Genomic DNA, 17457 nt, shown 5'->3' with positions numbered 1-17457 from the left:
TGTATAGACTTATAAGTCGTGTGAAAATTATTTTGTGCCCGAAGCAAGTAATGGCTCCTTTGTTTAGTGCTTGAATCTATGCATGAAGCTCTTTGTAATGAATACGATCTTTGTGACTAATGGTTTTGAAAAATTCACGTTTACCAATGTTGCTTCTCTAATGATGCTATGTCAATGTGGAACATGCTTTCAACATATAAATCAATGCTTTTCCAATGCATTTTGAAAAACAAATCTAACACATTTTTAAAAGGTTAATAATATATCTTGTTATAGTGGAAGGTCATTCGATGAACAAATGGCTAATTAACTATTTGTATCCTTTTCTTCAATACAATTTTCCATGTCTAGCTTCACCCTTGTTAGATGGTACCTTGATTTGGAAGCAATCCTCAAGAAGACTTTGGATCCTTCCTTGTGATCTAGGAGGTTGCTTATCATAGAAATGCATATTTGTGGCATTGATTGATACCCAAAAACATAGACTACATCTTTGATGTGTCTTGAGAAGTAAAATTGTATATATGTATAATGATGTGAGGCGCGAGATCATGCTCTAAGTCACAAGTACCCATGGTTTGAAGGATGACCTTAGAATTTCATTGGCAAGTCAAATTTCATATCCCTCATGAAAGGGTAAATAAACAATGTTTTGAAAAAGTGCCCCTTTTTTAAAGGATAAAAATTTGCTTCACCTTCTTTGAAGGGTAAATTGCCTTTCCAAGGGTTTCAACATTTGCACGTTGCAAATTTTCTGTTGTGCATCTTACTGGGTATAGGATTTTGTCCTTTGCCTATTCTTACAACGTCGTCTATAATTTTTTGTTTATGGTCCTTGTAAGATGCTTTTCCTTCATGAATGCAGCAATCACACTTCCTTCCTTTGAGTGCCACATTTTGGTCTTTTTTCTATAAGAGTTTCATAGCTATAGTGCAAACCTTGCCATGGCAACCTCGAAGTGTTCTCTTTCTTTCAAATATCCTTTGCTACCAATGAAAATATCCATCCAACCTCCTATCCTTGTCACTCCCTTGAATGGATGTTGAGAGTTCACAAAAGCTCTACCACACCAATGTGGATCGACTCTTCAATGTATAATATAATTATGCTTCTAACCTCATCACATCTAACTAAGATTTGAGAGGGCGTAGTGTAGGTTCTAAGATGTGTTTTGAAAGAGTTTGTTGCTTCAATATCCTTGGGCAGCAGGCAGGCTTTAGGATAAGTGGGAGGAGCACTAGAGTTAGAGTGAGTAGGTATATTATTGAGGTTTTATATATGCATTCTCTTGAAGAGCAGCCTTTTATTTAGGAATGTGAGATAGCCATTATTTTTGAACTAGATAGTGTTTGGCTTCTTGAGGCTCGTAGGGTAGGTGACTACTTTATATATGGGTTGTATAATAAGAATGCCATGGGGTTTTTTAATAATTTCTACTTGTTGAAGAGTGAGTTTTTTTTACGTATAATGAAATAAGAAGTATCTTAAGTGCTCTTTCTAGAAGCTGGCGGATGTGTTGGAAAATGGGTGAAGAAGATATGATATTCTCTTCCTTTTTGTGTGATACATGTTGTCCTTTTCACCAAGTGATGCATTCATACCATTTTACCAATCTCTCCTATTTTCTTGAGATGAACTATAGAAATCCCCATCTTGTAGGTACAATTTTTTGAGCATAGACAAGAAATCATGACACCGGCCTCCCAAGGATGCTTATATATCATCTCTCTCTCTCTCTCTCTCTCTCTCTCTCTCTCTCTCTCTCTCGGGGTGGGATTGTGTGGGCTGGGGTGGAAGGAGGGGGTGGTGAGAGGAGGAAATGGACCCTCCCCCCTCGCCCCCCGATTTGGGGGGGTTAGGGGGGTTTAGCGAGTTTCATTTATCAAGTTTTTTAAATCCTAATTTATTTTAATTTTCATTTGTATTCATCCAGCCGGTCTATCATGATACTATGTTTGCTAAATAGAGAGAGAACTAAGTTCTAATAGAGCGCGCATGAGAGAGAGAGAGAGAGAGAGAGAGAGAGAGAGAGAGAGAGAGAGAGAGATCTTAGCATAGACAATTACAGGGGAGTGGGTAGGGTCAACTATAAGATAATAAGCTTGGGGGAACCTTATTGGAATTTTAAAATGTTTCAAATGTCGGTTATGTGTTAGCATTCCATGCTTTGAAAAGATCCTTTTTAAATTTTTAGAAGCACCAAAATAGCAATGTCTTGAACACAACCTTTGGTCCACCATACTATGCTTATACCTTATAGCCATCGTGATGCTTACAATATAGGGATAAATATATTGGATATGAAAGCAAGAGACCCATAGTAACAAGTGCGAATGCAATTAAGGAAATGGATGAGATGCTTGGTAAAGTTAAACATTTTACTAATGCTACTATTGATGTGGCCAATGCTTCTCTAGTGTTGGGCCTCACTGTGTTAGATAAATATGGCTAGATTCACTAAGTTTGCATGGTTTTGGAATGTTGTTTTAGATTGGGCTCCCAGGCGGCACATCTGCATTGGCATTATTAATTGGGACCATGATCTCAGTTTTAATGAGAAAAAGAGGTGCCCTAATTGCATCCAAGAAATAGCTAGAGTCATAACTTGACTTCCAAGATAGTGTGAAGGAAGGAAAGATGCCCAATTTTTACCCTTCAAGTAGATTCCCTCAAAGCTTCTAGATTCATGGCTACCTTCTTCATACTTATCTACCTCTAATGTGTATGATTATGGATAGGTTTTCAAAGAAATGTTCCAAGAGTTGCACCTATAGTGGAAGAACAAAGAACAGCGACGATGGCACATTTGAGCACTATGAGTGATCTCATAATGTTGTCAAATCCTACTTGATTTAGCTTGGTTGTAATGGGGATCTTGGAATGAGCCCAATGTTAAAGATGGAATTGGACATGTTTCCTGAATAATGATGAAGAGGAGTCCAAAAACACATGGGCTAATGCAATACATGAAACTCTATTAGAAATTTGCACTCTTCCTCCAATCAGTTTCACACCCACATGGTGAAAGCTATAAAGAGGAAGCATAGGTTGGCATGGCCACTGGCTATGAAGTGAAAAGATGTAGCCAAGAGTTGAGCAAGGTAGATGTGGAACCTTTTTTTCTCTCTTATGATGAGAGGCATGGTAGTGCAAGATCCACTTTTATACATATGAGGACATCATGATGTAAAAATGATTTTTGCACAAATGAATAATGGTTGATGTATCAAAACCATCTTGTTCTATTTTTTGGCATGTAACTATACTTGCATTTTGTGAGAGGTCATAAAATGGATTTCTCCTCACATTGGCCTAACGTTAGGGGGGAGGGAGAGCAGCAAAGCTAGCTTTCCAAAATGGTAATATCTATGAAACATCATCAGAGGAGGGCACTACAATGTGCATGATTAGTAGTAGCAAAGCCCATAGAGACTAAGATAGATGAGCAAATGCATGCAAAGAGTAGAGGATTTGATCAAGGTCAAGGGAGATAGAGGTGCTGTGAATGTGTTCTTTTAGCAAGCATCCATTAATGAGGATATTTTATCGATTTTTGTTATATGAAGATATAGTGACAAACAATTTAGGGTTCACGAAAGCTACTTGTTGATAGACAACAAATTTGGCATCCGAACAATTTAGGGTTCAGGAAAGGTACTTGTTGACATACAACAAATTTGGCATCCAAAATAATAATTATTAAATGATTACATAGGTTCATTTCTAGTGGAGAAGAGAGAGAGAGAGAGGGAGAGAGAGAGAGAGAGAGAGAGAGAGAGAGAGAGAGAGATCTACTAACGTCTGCAGAAGAACTCACGGCTTTGTAGAACCTTCAAAAAGTGATTGACTACATCTGGAAAACCAAAGAGGATCGGGGGAGTGCGCAAAGCTTGGCTCCTCCCAACTTATTATAGGGCATAATTTCAGTGCTTGCCCATCTCGGTAAATTGCCCATTTGCCTACTTTGCATACCCTTTACTTTGGCGAGTTCACTATTTCGTTGTTTGAGCTAGGTTGGTGTGAGCTCCTCAGATATCCAAATCTTTGTGCCCTTCAACTTATGTGTTTGTCTTCGGATCTTAACGCTTGCTACCCTCCCTCTGAAATAGACTTGTGCTTGAGTGCTAGTTTGACAGATATTGCTAGTTTGCCTTATACTTTAGAAACCAATTGCGTTGTTAGTGGAGATACATCACATTTTTGTATTGCCTCATGGATGACTTCTTGCTTTCCATTACCCTCCATATCATGAACCCTCCTTACTAGAGTTGCAAGCTGAAGCTTGAGCTCTCGAACTTTAAGCTCTAGGTAATAGATGCACTCTTGTCGATTTGAGATGGTCTTCATTGGGTGGTATCTCTTTGCGCTAGGGGTTGGGGCAAAAGCTGCAATAGTTGAGTAAGAGATCCAACTAGTCGAGGTCGAGGTCAAGGTCAAGGTAGCAAATGACTTCTTGGTAGGCTTCATGATGGCCTATATAAAAGTGCCTACCCCAATGTTGGTCCTAACCTCCAAGTTTGGGTTAAGGGCTTAGCCCAACCTGGGGTCAATGGAGTGAGAAGCGAACTATACTGAACTAAAATAGAAATGAGGCTGGCGGCTTGTAAGGAACATTAGGACCCGAAACCTTGGAGGAGGCTTGGAGGTGAGACGAAACAAGCTGAGTTGGTGCTGTGGTGGCGAGATGGGCTATGGTGGCGAGATGGGCTATGGTGGACAAAAGATGGGCTGTGAGACAGGTTGTGGCATGGTGGCGAGAGAGAGAGAGAGAGAGAGAGAGAGAGAGTGTGGAGAATAAAATTGTATTACTGAAAATGGATTAAATAGATGGCAATAGCTGCTTCTTGACCATGTTCTTTGGTGAAGAAGATGGCATGTTAGGAATAGTAGAGAATAGAGGTTGTATTCTAGGGCAATACAAGAATAATAGAAGTGAATTACAATGGGTTGTACATGCTATCGTTATATAGCCCCTATTGTTGGGAGATAGGTTGGTGCTCGCTTGTGGTGGTTGAAAAAGTCAATATCTCCCCCCCCCCCCCCCCCCCCCCCCCCCACACACACACACAAATTTATTAGGGAACTCATACACTAGGTTAGGGGCTCCTAACTTTGAACTCCTGCCAAACCCAGGTAAAACTTCTGTAGCCATCAGGGCACATTCAGCCTTCATCCATTCTTGTAGCCCATGTATCCTTACCTATCAAACAACATGAAGATAAGAATGAGATAGAATCTAAGACGTACCTAGAGAGAGGAACAAAAGATAGAGAATGGGAATTGAAGTTCGAAAAGCACAAGCATTGGAGGATGTCAAGTGCCAGTGAATGGGAGAGCAACCTAGAGAGGTCCTGTAGGAGAGAGTAATGGAATGGCTTAGAGAAAGAACACAAAGGATGAAGAGCGAGGATGGGAAAGGAACCTAGAGAATTCCTGTAGGAGATAAGAGCGGGATGTCTTCTAGAAAGAGGACAAAGAATGAAGAGAGAGGATCGGAGAGGAACCTCAAGAAGCACAAGCTTTGGAGGATATCAAACAAGCGAGGATGAGAGAGGAACATTGAGAAGTCCTATATAAGAAAGCAATGGGACATTGTGGAGGTGAGGGAGAGCTTGTGGATTGTAAATTGAAATGAAAAAGAGGAGGTTGGGATATATATACAGGGAGTTTTCAATCTTCACCTAGCTTTAACAGGTCAAATCTTGGGCCATTATTGTTTTTAAATTGCTAACAAAGTTTGGTTTTTGCGACCATTTTTAAACATTAATCATGATTGCGCTTTTTTAATGTTCGAGAAACGTGTGATTTTTAAAAAAAAGTTTATGGATATACAATATGCTTTTTCCAATAACCAACAACTAATAATTTCTCAAAGACAGTGCGCCATAGACGCACTGTCTTTGAGAAATTGTTAGTTGTTGGTTATTGGAAAAAGTATGTTGCATATCCATAAAATTTTAAAAGAAAATCATACGTTCACCTTTTCTCATCCCTCAATTGTCAGATCTACCTTTGGAGACAAGTGCTTCAACCACATTGTTGAAGCACATTATAAGCTTATTGTGCAAGAAACATATGCTCCATCTTGCTAATGAGAATTATCAACCCTTGCCTCATTGCCATATTTGTCATATCCCTATCACTTACAAGTATTCCTAATGCTATCATCCATTTGGTAATTATTGTTTCTCATGGACTTTTAGTAGATGATGCCATCAGCAACTTGAAACTTCCAAATTTGATGTGGCACTACATTTTTTTTCAGTGCTTCCCATTTGAATGCTCTTCTGCTTCTTATTTTAATGCAATCAGAGCTTTCTAGAATAATGGTGTTCTTAACGAGCAATGATATCACCTATCATATGTGATGCTTAAGGGAGGTATCATTTTATTGTACTACCATTTTGAAGACTTTTCGTCATTTTAGCATAGTAAATTTTCTAGAGGCACTCATTGCATCCTTGACAATGACACATGTATCTTTGACTACCTTTATGAAAGATAGGAAGTGTAAGAAAACAATACAACGTCTGTGCTCAACAGATAACAGGATCTCGTATGCAAGAGAGAAAACAGATAGTATGGAGAATAAAAAATTTGATTACTATAGAACTGATACAATAGATGGCGCTGCCTCCCAACCGTGCGCTCCTGTGAGAGAAGCTTCGATGGCGTGCTGGAAACAGTAGAGGAAGGAGGCTGGATGCTAAGGAATCAGGGTTGCTGTAGCCAGTGATAAAATAGGCTTCACGGGCTTGCTCTTATACAGCCACCACAAGTAGTCGGTTAGAGCCAATTGGTTGACCAACCCAGTCCGCCCAAAACGGTCAATTGGGGATTGGTCCCGAAATAGGCCACCGACCACATGATAGAACCGGTGCGCAAAATAGAGCAACTAACCTACGGTTAACTTTTGGCCCAGAGCCATCCGGGATCATCTGAGGCTCCAAACGAGCCCCGCAACCCAAGAGTGGGCTGCCTCGGGAAATGGTCCGTTTACCCTCAGTGCAGTCAGTCATGGGATGCCTTCCCGCACTTGCATGTAGCCTAGTTGGCGGTGTGCCAACTCTATCTGAAGCCGTCTAGCCATCATGCCACACATGGCCCCCATCTGGTGTCCAAACTAGGACCTACCGGATAACGGAGCTACTCAAATGCCTTCTCCTCATATGGGGGGGCTTACAAGTAGAGTTAGCTGGTTCCCGCATAGTTACATGAGAGTGGAGCATTGATATCTAACACCCCCCCTCATGAAGATGTCCGCAGCATTCTCTGTAGTCGAACAGTACACCAAGTCGACCTCTCCATCTATGATGAGCTCGCGTACAAAGTGATATTGAATCTCAATGTGTTTTGTGCGAGCGTGGAACACAGGGTTCTTTGCAATTGCCATGCAACTTTGATTGTCACATGATAACTACGTAGGCTTGTTCTACACTGCACCCATGTCTCCTAAAATCCTCCTCAACCACACTGCTTCGCAAGAAGCAAAGCATGCAGATTTGTACTCAGCCTTCGGTAGAAGAAAGAGCAATTGTGGGTTGCTTCTTGCTGACCCATGACACAGCTCCAGATCCAAGTGAGAAACAGTACCCTGTCACTGATCTCCTGCTGTCCATGTCTCCTGCCCAATCCGAGTCACAGAATCCGGTCAAGATGTTGCCCTTGGTATAGGTGATGCCATAATCAAGTGTGCCTTTGATGTATTTCAGCACTCGCATCCCTACCCTCTAATGTTTCTCCCGGGGCTTATTGGAAAACCTGCTTAGTACACCAGTCGCAAAGCTGATGTTTGGCCGTGTGTTGCACAGGTAAATCAAGCTGCCCACAAGCCTTCTGTACTTCGCTTCATCCACCACTGGTAATGAATCCTCGTTTGAGAGCTTCACGTCAACCTCCATAGGGGTACCAACTGTCTTGCACTCAGCCATGCCAAATGACTTCAGTATGTCTCCAGCATACTTCAGCTGTGAAATGAAGATCTGTTTCGGCTCTTGCCAAACTTCAATCCCCAAACAGAAATGCATTAGTCCGAGGTCTGTCATTTCAAACTCTCTTCCTAACAAATGCTTTGTCTGCAAGATCTTCTCTTCATGGTTCCCTGTTATGACAAGGTCGTCCACATAAAGGACCACCATCATATACTTGCCTTCTCTGAAGATATACAAATTTGCATCAGATGGGCTCCTCCTGAACCCGTTTTGCAGAAAGTAGGCATCAATTCGCTGGTACCACGCTTGTGGGGCCTGTTTCAGCTCGTAAAGTGCCTTTAGTTTACAGACTTTACCTTCTGAACCGGGGATCACAAAACCTGGTGGTTGTTTCACGCATACCTCCTCCTTGAGATCTCCATTCAGAAAGGTGGATTTTACATCCATCTGAAACACGGGCCAACTTCCCTAGGCAGCTAAAGCCAAAACATTGCGAATTGTGGTTAGTCGAGCTGTGGGAGCAAAAGTATCCTAATAATCAAAACCATGTACCTGTGCGAATCCTTTTGCCACGAGCCGAGCCTTGTACTTATCCAACGTGCCGTTGGACTTGTACTTCGTTTTGTACACCCACTTGGTGCCGATTACCTTGCATTTTGGTGGTCGATCCACAAGATCCCAAGTGTTGTTCTTCATTATGGAGCCATACTTAGACTGCATAGCCTCCATCCACCTATCATCACCCTGTGCCTCTTCAAGACACTTGAGTTCTTTAGCACGGATCACCTCTATCATCAAAGCATAGTTGACCAAGTGTTCCTGCGCCCTTCTTTGCTCCTCTTATCTCTTGGACCGGCGGTGTTCGGATGGTTCCTCCTCAATGGCTGGAGGTTCTCTGCCGTCCAAAAGCTACTTTACCCTCTTCGGGAATGGCCGTTGCCGTTGTGGTTTTGCAGGCCTCTTCTTCCTCTTCTTTATCTTGAATCCTCCCAAGCACCGTTGGGGGAGTTCGGTCTGCTGTTGGTGGTGGTACTGGATGGATATCATGGTCCTAGTTGTCTGGGAAGGAAGCATCCTCCTCCAATTGATGCGGCTGTTCTGAGAAGACCACATCGTGACTTACTATTACCTTCTTGGTAATAGGGTTATAGATACGGTAACCCTTCGCCTCTTCACTGTAGCCCAAGAAAATACACTTCCGGCTCTTCGGTTCCCATTTGGTCCTATTAGCATCAGGGACATGCACAAAACAGTCACATCCAAAAACTCTGAAATGTGCACCTGAAGGTTTCTTACCAGAAAAGGCCTATAGTGGAGTCATCCCGTTCACAGCCTTTGTGTAGCTACGATTGAGAATGTAAATGGCTGTGTTACATGCTTTAGCCCAGAAAGTATTTGGCAAATCTTTCCCTTTCATCATACTCCTGCCCATTTCGCAGATGACGCGCATCTTGTGTTCTGCTACTCCATTTTGTTGTGATGTATGTGGCGGGGGTTTCTGCCTCTTGATCCTATGACTTTTGCAGTAACTTTCGAATTCAGTTGATGTGAACTCTCCACCTCTGTCTGATCTCAACTTCTTCACCTTCTTCCCCGTTTCTTTCTCGACCATTACATGCCATTCCTTGAACTTACTAAAAGCCTCATCTTCAGTCTTCAGGAAGTATATCCATATCCTTCTATTGTAGTCGTCGATCAGCGTCATGAAGTAGTAGGAACCACCCAAAGCTTCCGTGTCCATCTTTCTGCAGAGGTCCGTGTGAATGAGCTCTAGAGGAGCCTTTGCCCTGCTGGCCTGCCTCTTTAGGAAAGGGCTACCGATGCTGCTTGCCCATTATGTAAGCTTCACATTCATCGGGCAGATCTGAAATTTCTAGTAGGTCTGCAATCATACCACTTTTATGCATCTCCTTCAAAGAACTAAGGTTTAGATGACCAAACCTCTCATGCCACAGCTTAGTGTTCTTCACATCGGCTCGAGCACTGAAAGCTGAGCGTTCGTAGATGTTGTTGCACCGTGTACCTTTACCAACGACCTTCCCTTGAAGATCTAGAATCTGTGCACCATTCTTATCGAATTGAACTTTGAGGTCCCGATTTGTGATCGCAGAAACGGACAAGTTCCTCTTGATATCTGGCACATAAAGAACATCAGACAACTGTTTTACAACTCCATCTGACTTGAGAGCAATCGTACCTTTTCCTTTTGCTGGACATTTTGCATCATTGCCGACTGCTACCAGGATGTCATTCCCTACCGGTTGTAGAGAGGTATACCAATCCTTCCAACTGGTCATGTGGCACGATGCACCACTATTAAGAATCCAAGGTTCATCCGCAGGTACATGAACTGCCTCCGTGCAAATCTCCTCAATTGCTACGACCAGCTCTACTAGAACTGCCTGCGCGCTATTGCTGGACTCTTTCTTTTCTTCGTTCTCCTCATCTGCAATCTTCTTTCGGCACTCATTCTGCTTGTGCCGTGCCTTGTTGCAATAGAAGCACTTGATCTTCTTCTTTCTCTTTTTATCATCAGAAGAAGATGGGTTACCAGAGCCCTTACTCTTACCTTTCTTTGATCCAGCGTAGAAAGCCGAATCTTCTCCAATCCTCGTCTTTTGACGCATCTCCTCCTCCAGAAGCATTGCGCTGAAATCCTCAAAGTTGAGGGGTGGATTTTTGTTCTGCGTATTCAGCACCGTAACAAGACCGTTGTACTTTGGTGGGAGAATCAGTATGCACCTCCGTGCTAGATTCTCGCTGGTGATGGTGATGCCAATCGAAGTCATCTGATCGCGCAAGGTTCTTCACCCTGGTGATGAACTTCTCTGCCGTTTCAGACTCAGATAGTTTCTCATTCGCGAGTTGAGTCACCAAATTCTGAATCCGCATCTGATTCGTGGTCTCGTACTAATTTTTCAAGACCGTCCATTCGTCCGCTGTGGTGACATGTTGAATTAACGCCATGATGGAATCACTTACACTACAGACAATAGAACACATCGCATCTTCATTTCTTCTTGTCCACGTGAGAATCTCATCCGCAGTTGGTACTATCTGTTGTGCTGTTTTGGCCGGATTAGGTCTCGGAACTGGTTTCAGGTCCACCCCAGTAGCAGTATTCCAAAGCTCGTATGCGCTTAGGATGGTCTTCATCTTGAAGCCACACATGGCTCCCATCTGGTGTCCAAACCAGGACCTACCGGATAACCGAGCTACTCAAATGCCTTCTCCTCATATAGGGGGGCTTACAAGTAGAGTTACCTAGTTCCCGCATAGTTACACGAGAGTGGAGCATTGATATCTAATAGGAAGAATATTGTTGGAAAGTCCTATTTGAAAAGATGCCTTGGCAATGATGAATTTTTTCTTAGCTTCAACACTGTGCAATATAGTTGTTTAGATAATATATTCATGATTGAGTTTCCAAGTTGCCTAGATGTTGATGACAATGAGCAATATTTGATAGAGGTATCTATTTCTTCACATTATGTCCTGGTCGAAAAAAAATTAGACACTAGTGACAAGGATCTTTCATCCTTGGATAGAGATTTTGATCATGTTTAGTTTCTTTATGGCATAGAAACTCTTGCATGTGCAAAAAAATGTGTTGGAAGTGAAGATAGAAGTCAAAGCATGGCAATTCAAATTGAAGCGACAAAAAATGATACCAACAAAGTGGTCTATGATGATGAACTTTCAAACAACACTATTCCATTTACAAGAAGCACAAAATAAGTTCACTATTAGTAGATTCCAAGACCTACAATGCCATTTTGTTTTTGGAGAAGTCATATCTTTGGATAGCTTGGAACAACAAAATGGTGGGCATTTGTGGATAAATTCAATATCTAGCAATATGGCCTTTGAGTGCACTATATGCATGAGCTGGCTAGAACACCATTCCAAACTATGTGTCCTTATTATTCAAAGAAAAATACATATGTTTTTAAGGGAGTCCTAGCAAATAAATGCTTACTTGGCCTTCAAGCTAATGATGGAAATGCCCATATGATATTCTCAGTCTACAATTAGCCAGGCACATGCATGCTAAACGAATGGTATGGTGTGCTATGCCATGCAACCATGGGAGAACTTCAAGAGGTACATAGTGGGACACATCTACATGATGTTCAGCCTAGCACATCAAGAAGGTATATTGAGAAGACTAGGTTTCTTATGCAATAAGCAATTTAAACATTGACAAATCTACGAGTCCCAAAAGCGTAGACTATCTCACAAAGGACCTATTAACGTCTTCCATTATGAAAGATGATAGAATAGGCATCAAGATTATTGTTGGTAATATTGAGCTAATCAACTTTTTTCGAAGACCTCGTTCCACTCTTTGATACAAGAGGTAAACATAGATGCATGTAAAAGATTTTTTCAATGGTGCAACAATTTTGAAGTGCTACTCTGATGCTTGCCTATGCTTGTCTTTTCTTAGTTTACAAGGAATGGTGTACCAAGAGAGAATAACCTTATTTCCCACCATCGTAGGCGAAGGTTTTGATATCTTGTTGCATCTTTAAGAAGATCTCACTCTAGGAATTCATATATGGTAGTCATTTTCTAAGGTGGGAAAGTAGAAACAAGAGGTGCTATGTGTGTTAATGTTAACGAAAGAAAAGAACATGGAGTCTCAAGTCCTATTTCGAAACATTGTGGATATCATAAGAATTGAAAATGAAACCTAGCTCACAAAATTCTGTCTCTTCCTCTCTCACAATATACTTGAATAGTAAATATGAATGAAGCACAAACTCGGGGAAAAGTTATAAAGAAAAATATCCTACTAAGTTAAATTAAAATAGAGCTCATACCTATCATGCTTGTTGCTCTCATGCAACTTTTACTAAGTGTTGCACATAAGCATGCTAACCTATGTGCAAAACACTCAACCACCCTATCAACATCTAAGTCTATTCCTTGAGTCTCATGGAACTTCACCTATAAAACTAGGCACGCTTGTAGAGGAAGAGAACTATCTTTCTTGACACGGCCATCACCTTGAGAATATGCCGACAGTTTGAATATATACACATATATTGTCCAACCAACCACATGAGAACAAGTTGCCACATCACACTGCATGACTAGCCCTAAAACTATTTAAGTCCTCATATGAGGATTAAGACCCCCAAAATCCCCCTCTTAGACCAAATAGGGGAACAAATATGACAATGCTAAGCTACCCACATAGAGTCAAGCTCCAAAAAAAAAAGAAACCACCCACAAAGGTCCACATTGATGGATTGAACCACCCACACAAGGTCTGGTTGACACATAAAAACTATCATTCAAAAAATTAAGATCTTTAATCCCTATCATCCTAACATTATTCACAAGCCTGCAAGAGCACTAGGCTATGTCATCGACACCTCTCCCACATTTCACGCCCTTGTCTCCTTGCATAAGCCTTCTTGTAGCAAAACTTTGCTCAGTGACCTTCTCTCCCATAGTACTCACATGTGAGTTTGTCCTTGATATTTTTGAATATTTTCTTGTCTTCATATTTCACTGTGGTGCTAGGCCTCCTTTAGGAATCATCACTTTAGATTGATGTTATTCACTAAGGGTAGGTTGATGTTATTCACCAAGAAGCATGAAAGCATGTCATTAAAGTCCATGTTATCTGAACTTACTAAAAGTATTGTAACCAAATTTGCACGTCATGGAGATAAACTTGAAAGAAGAATTGCATTGGCATCTACATCCTCTAGTTTTGAGCCAAGGCATGTAACTGCTTCAAGATGGCTTGCATATGATTGAGATCTATGCCCAAGTTGTCACCTTCAATCGTATGTGGTTCAAGTAAATCTTGCTATGAAACTATCTTAAAAGTCTTGAATTTTGCTCCAAAAAAAGGCTTGATCATGTTCCTATACCCTGTTGCTATTGTCTTCATCACATCAACATGATGAAAATAGTAATGTGCCAGACCTTTGCCAAGCAGGTCAACTACCTTCTCATTCTTTTGGTCCCAAGCTAATATCTTTTCCCTTCCTTGACTATTACTTGGTTACTTCTTTGCATCAAAGGCAACTTCCCAAAGTCCTTTCTTCACAGATAGGAGGGTAATGATTAGAGATGATTAGGCTTCATGATTTATGTCCCCCAATTTTTAGGATGGAAAGTTCTTTCCTTTAAATTTTGTGGTGGAAATCTCCATCTTGAACAATAGAGCCACACTTTGGCACTGAAAGCTTCCATGCCTTGATTTGAAGCTACAATACAAATTTATATTCCCTTCATTGAGCATTGAGATTTTAGACTCTGTACCTAGGGTTTCAAACTTTTAGGTTCACGGAACATGCACCATCAGATTGGAGCAACTCACATATCTTTTGACCAAATATACATTATGACATGAAACGAGCTACAGAATAGGAACCACATTTTGCCCACCTTGACGTACCTCTATATTTCTTGAGGCCTTGTAGCGTATGCACCACCCTTGTAAACTGATATGTTCATGCATTCATATGTGTTTGTGATATTAAGCACATCAAGCCTATGATGCTAGTTGGTCAAGACTAGGCCCAATCAATGCTAAAACGCATCGGCGGCTATGATTGAAATCACTATCCTCTTGCCTATTTTGGAGGATGAAATCTCCCATGTGGCACACATTATGGTGCTATGATTAAATGGCCATTTCAACATATCTCAAACATACACTCAACATGCATGTCATTGCACTATGTTTTGCCAAAAAGTAACTCAATTGCAATACTAATCTCATTGATTGAGAATGAGTAAGATCCAGATTTACACAAAAGGCTTATTTCTTGTAGGCATGATGTTGTAGAAATACATTGATGATTTCTACACAAGTGTTGAGCATGCTTGACGGACAAATTACAAACAAAATAGAAAAAATTCAAGTTGTGAGTTGTACTAAGGCTTCTAGGATATGTCATTTGCCAATCCACGGTTCCACAATTAGAAGAAGGATCCTCCCTCCATCTTCCACACATGGATGTCCACAGCTACATCAACTATGACAAGATGCAATGTCCATTGTATAATATGTAGGGACACAAGATCTGTTTGTTTATTTCACATACAATACCTTTGGATTGATATCAATATGCAAAAACATTTTGGCCAGAAAGTAGCTCACATATTGTGCCACCTTCTTTTGATTCTCATGAGGTCCACAAGTTACATATAGTAGTAGACTATGGCAAGATCATTTATGTTGAGCTCCATGCAAAGAGACCTAGCCTCTATTACATGAGACAGTGCAGTAGCAACATTCTTCATACTAGCGGTGCAAAGCCATATACCGGCGATATGTCAAATACACCTGGCGATATTTTTAACAATACCAATAGTATAGATAGAAATACCGATGGTATTAAGGCTTGTACATTGGTGGTATCTTCGATTAGCTTTCCCGCCCATTTTATGCATATAGAAAGCTTGTAAGAGCCGCAAGAACTCTTCATTCAGCAAGATTGTAGTCCATAGTTCCTGTCCTTAGGGTGTCGGGATAAGGTGGACCACAATTGAGTTGTGAGAAGTGAGAAAGAGACTGTTTATTGTGATTGTTGAAGTGGTCAACTGCTCCAATATTTTGTGTATTATGGTAAGGGTTAAACACAATAAAAAGTCAATGAATCAAAAGGGGATTATGTGAGGCATTAGGATTTCAAAGAGGTTTTTGGATTTAAATCCTATCTTTGTATATGTGTGCGGGTACTAATTGTATTTGGAATATAGATTGTGTTCATACATGTCAATGTTTTGGACTTTTTATTTGAAAAGATATAGCCTTTAAGTATAGAGACGAGAAATAGAATAGCAAGAGTGAAATTTTTTATGTTTCTATTCCAATAATAATGGCTCCAAAGAGATGAAGTCACTTGGGATTTTGTTACAATGTTAATCGGTGGATAGTGGAGATGTAACATTTGCATAAAAGAGTTGCGGGGACCAATCACAAGAAAAAGTAACACTTCTTAGGCGATTAGAGGAAGTGGATCACAAAGTGTAAGGGATCTAGGGCTAAGAGAGGTGCAACCATTCTACAAAGCCACCCCATGCAAAGGCAGCATATCAAAAATCACAAGCCATGTAGCATGTCAAGGATCTTAGGCTATGATGGATGATGGAATAACATGTCTGGTATCCTAGGGTGAGGATCATGGGTGAAGTTGAAATCCTATAAAGGAATAGGATTATGTTATGATGTTAGTCGATGGAAAGTGGAGATGTAACATAAGGGACCAATCATAAGAATGAGTAAGTACTTCTTAGGAAATGAGTAGAAGCTATACCAAGAGTATATGGGTCCACGAGCCAAGAAAGTTGAAGCCATTTTGCGAGGATCCACCCATGCAAATGTAGACTCCATGGTGGATGATATAGGAGCACGTCAAGAACCTTAGGCTGTAATAGATGATAGAATCGCGTGAATCCAATTCTAGTGACACACATGCACACACACATTGTAATTTGAATAACTTGAGAAATCTTGAATGGGTTGCTCCAATGGATTTTTTTCTTGCTTCACTTTTAATGGTTTGCTGCAATGGGTTTGCTTGTTGCATAATTATATATAGCTTGAAAATCGTAATTTAAGAGTCAAGTTAGCATATATTGTGTAGACATTTCAATATCAAGAACTTGGAATATGTAGTGCAAACAATATAATATTAAAAACTGAAGAGCCAATATTCAGAACCCAAAAAATATATGGCTATCATATATTCAAATAGATGTCAAATGCGAGATAAAAGAGGTTGTAGTTTATAAGAGCTTAAAGATACTACAAGGGCATCAAATCGCCAATCTCAATAACCATATACAAAGAAGCTAAAAACTCAACCCGACAAAGTGGGCATAGACTTCTTGCTTGCATGCCTCCTAATAAGAAGATAAGATGAAATCTATGCCTGCAAGGTGTGACACAGCATTCGATAAAGGAATCAAAAATTGCCTAGCAAAGTGGACATAAAGCACATCTTTACTACCTTCAGAAGTGCATCTTTACTACCTTCAGGAAGCGGTTGCATGAGAAACAATTGGTTTGTAGGGTGGTGACACATTTTACTATGTGTGTCATGTGGCTATGCCCCCTACAATGTGGCTCTTTGATACTAGCATTCTTGCCTTTACTACATGGTCAATTCAGTTAAGCTCGCTAGCTGTGTAGCTTAAGCTATGACCAATTTTTGTGCCACTTCATTTGTCTTTGTGTTCTTGACCCATTGAATCTCCTCAAAATGAGCTTCATTTAAATAAAAAATCCTTTACAACTACTTCTCCATTATCTCTCGTGCTCTAACTAATGCATCTCTAAGCATCTCTTGTGTTACCATGGTATCTGTGTGAGGCCTTACACATTTGTTACTAGGTGTGGAGAAATCTATGGGGAGCCCTTTCATAAAGTGCCAAAATAAAATCTTTGCAAGAGGGGCATCCTTGTGATGATGATCTTTGCCATATGATGAGGCTCTTTGCCATATACATTGATGCAAATATTGTGTGTTCATGCTCTAACCTTTGGATGCC

The sequence above is a fragment of the Dipteris shenzhenensis genome, chromosome 6 (genome assembly GCF_047967505.1).
Source record: "Dipteris shenzhenensis isolate YYH24624 ecotype China chromosome 6, Dip_SZ_1.0, whole genome shotgun sequence".
NCBI classification, from domain to species: Eukaryota; Viridiplantae; Streptophyta; class Polypodiopsida; order Gleicheniales; family Dipteridaceae; genus Dipteris; species Dipteris shenzhenensis.
Note: the sequence above shows the minus strand (reverse complement) of the source record.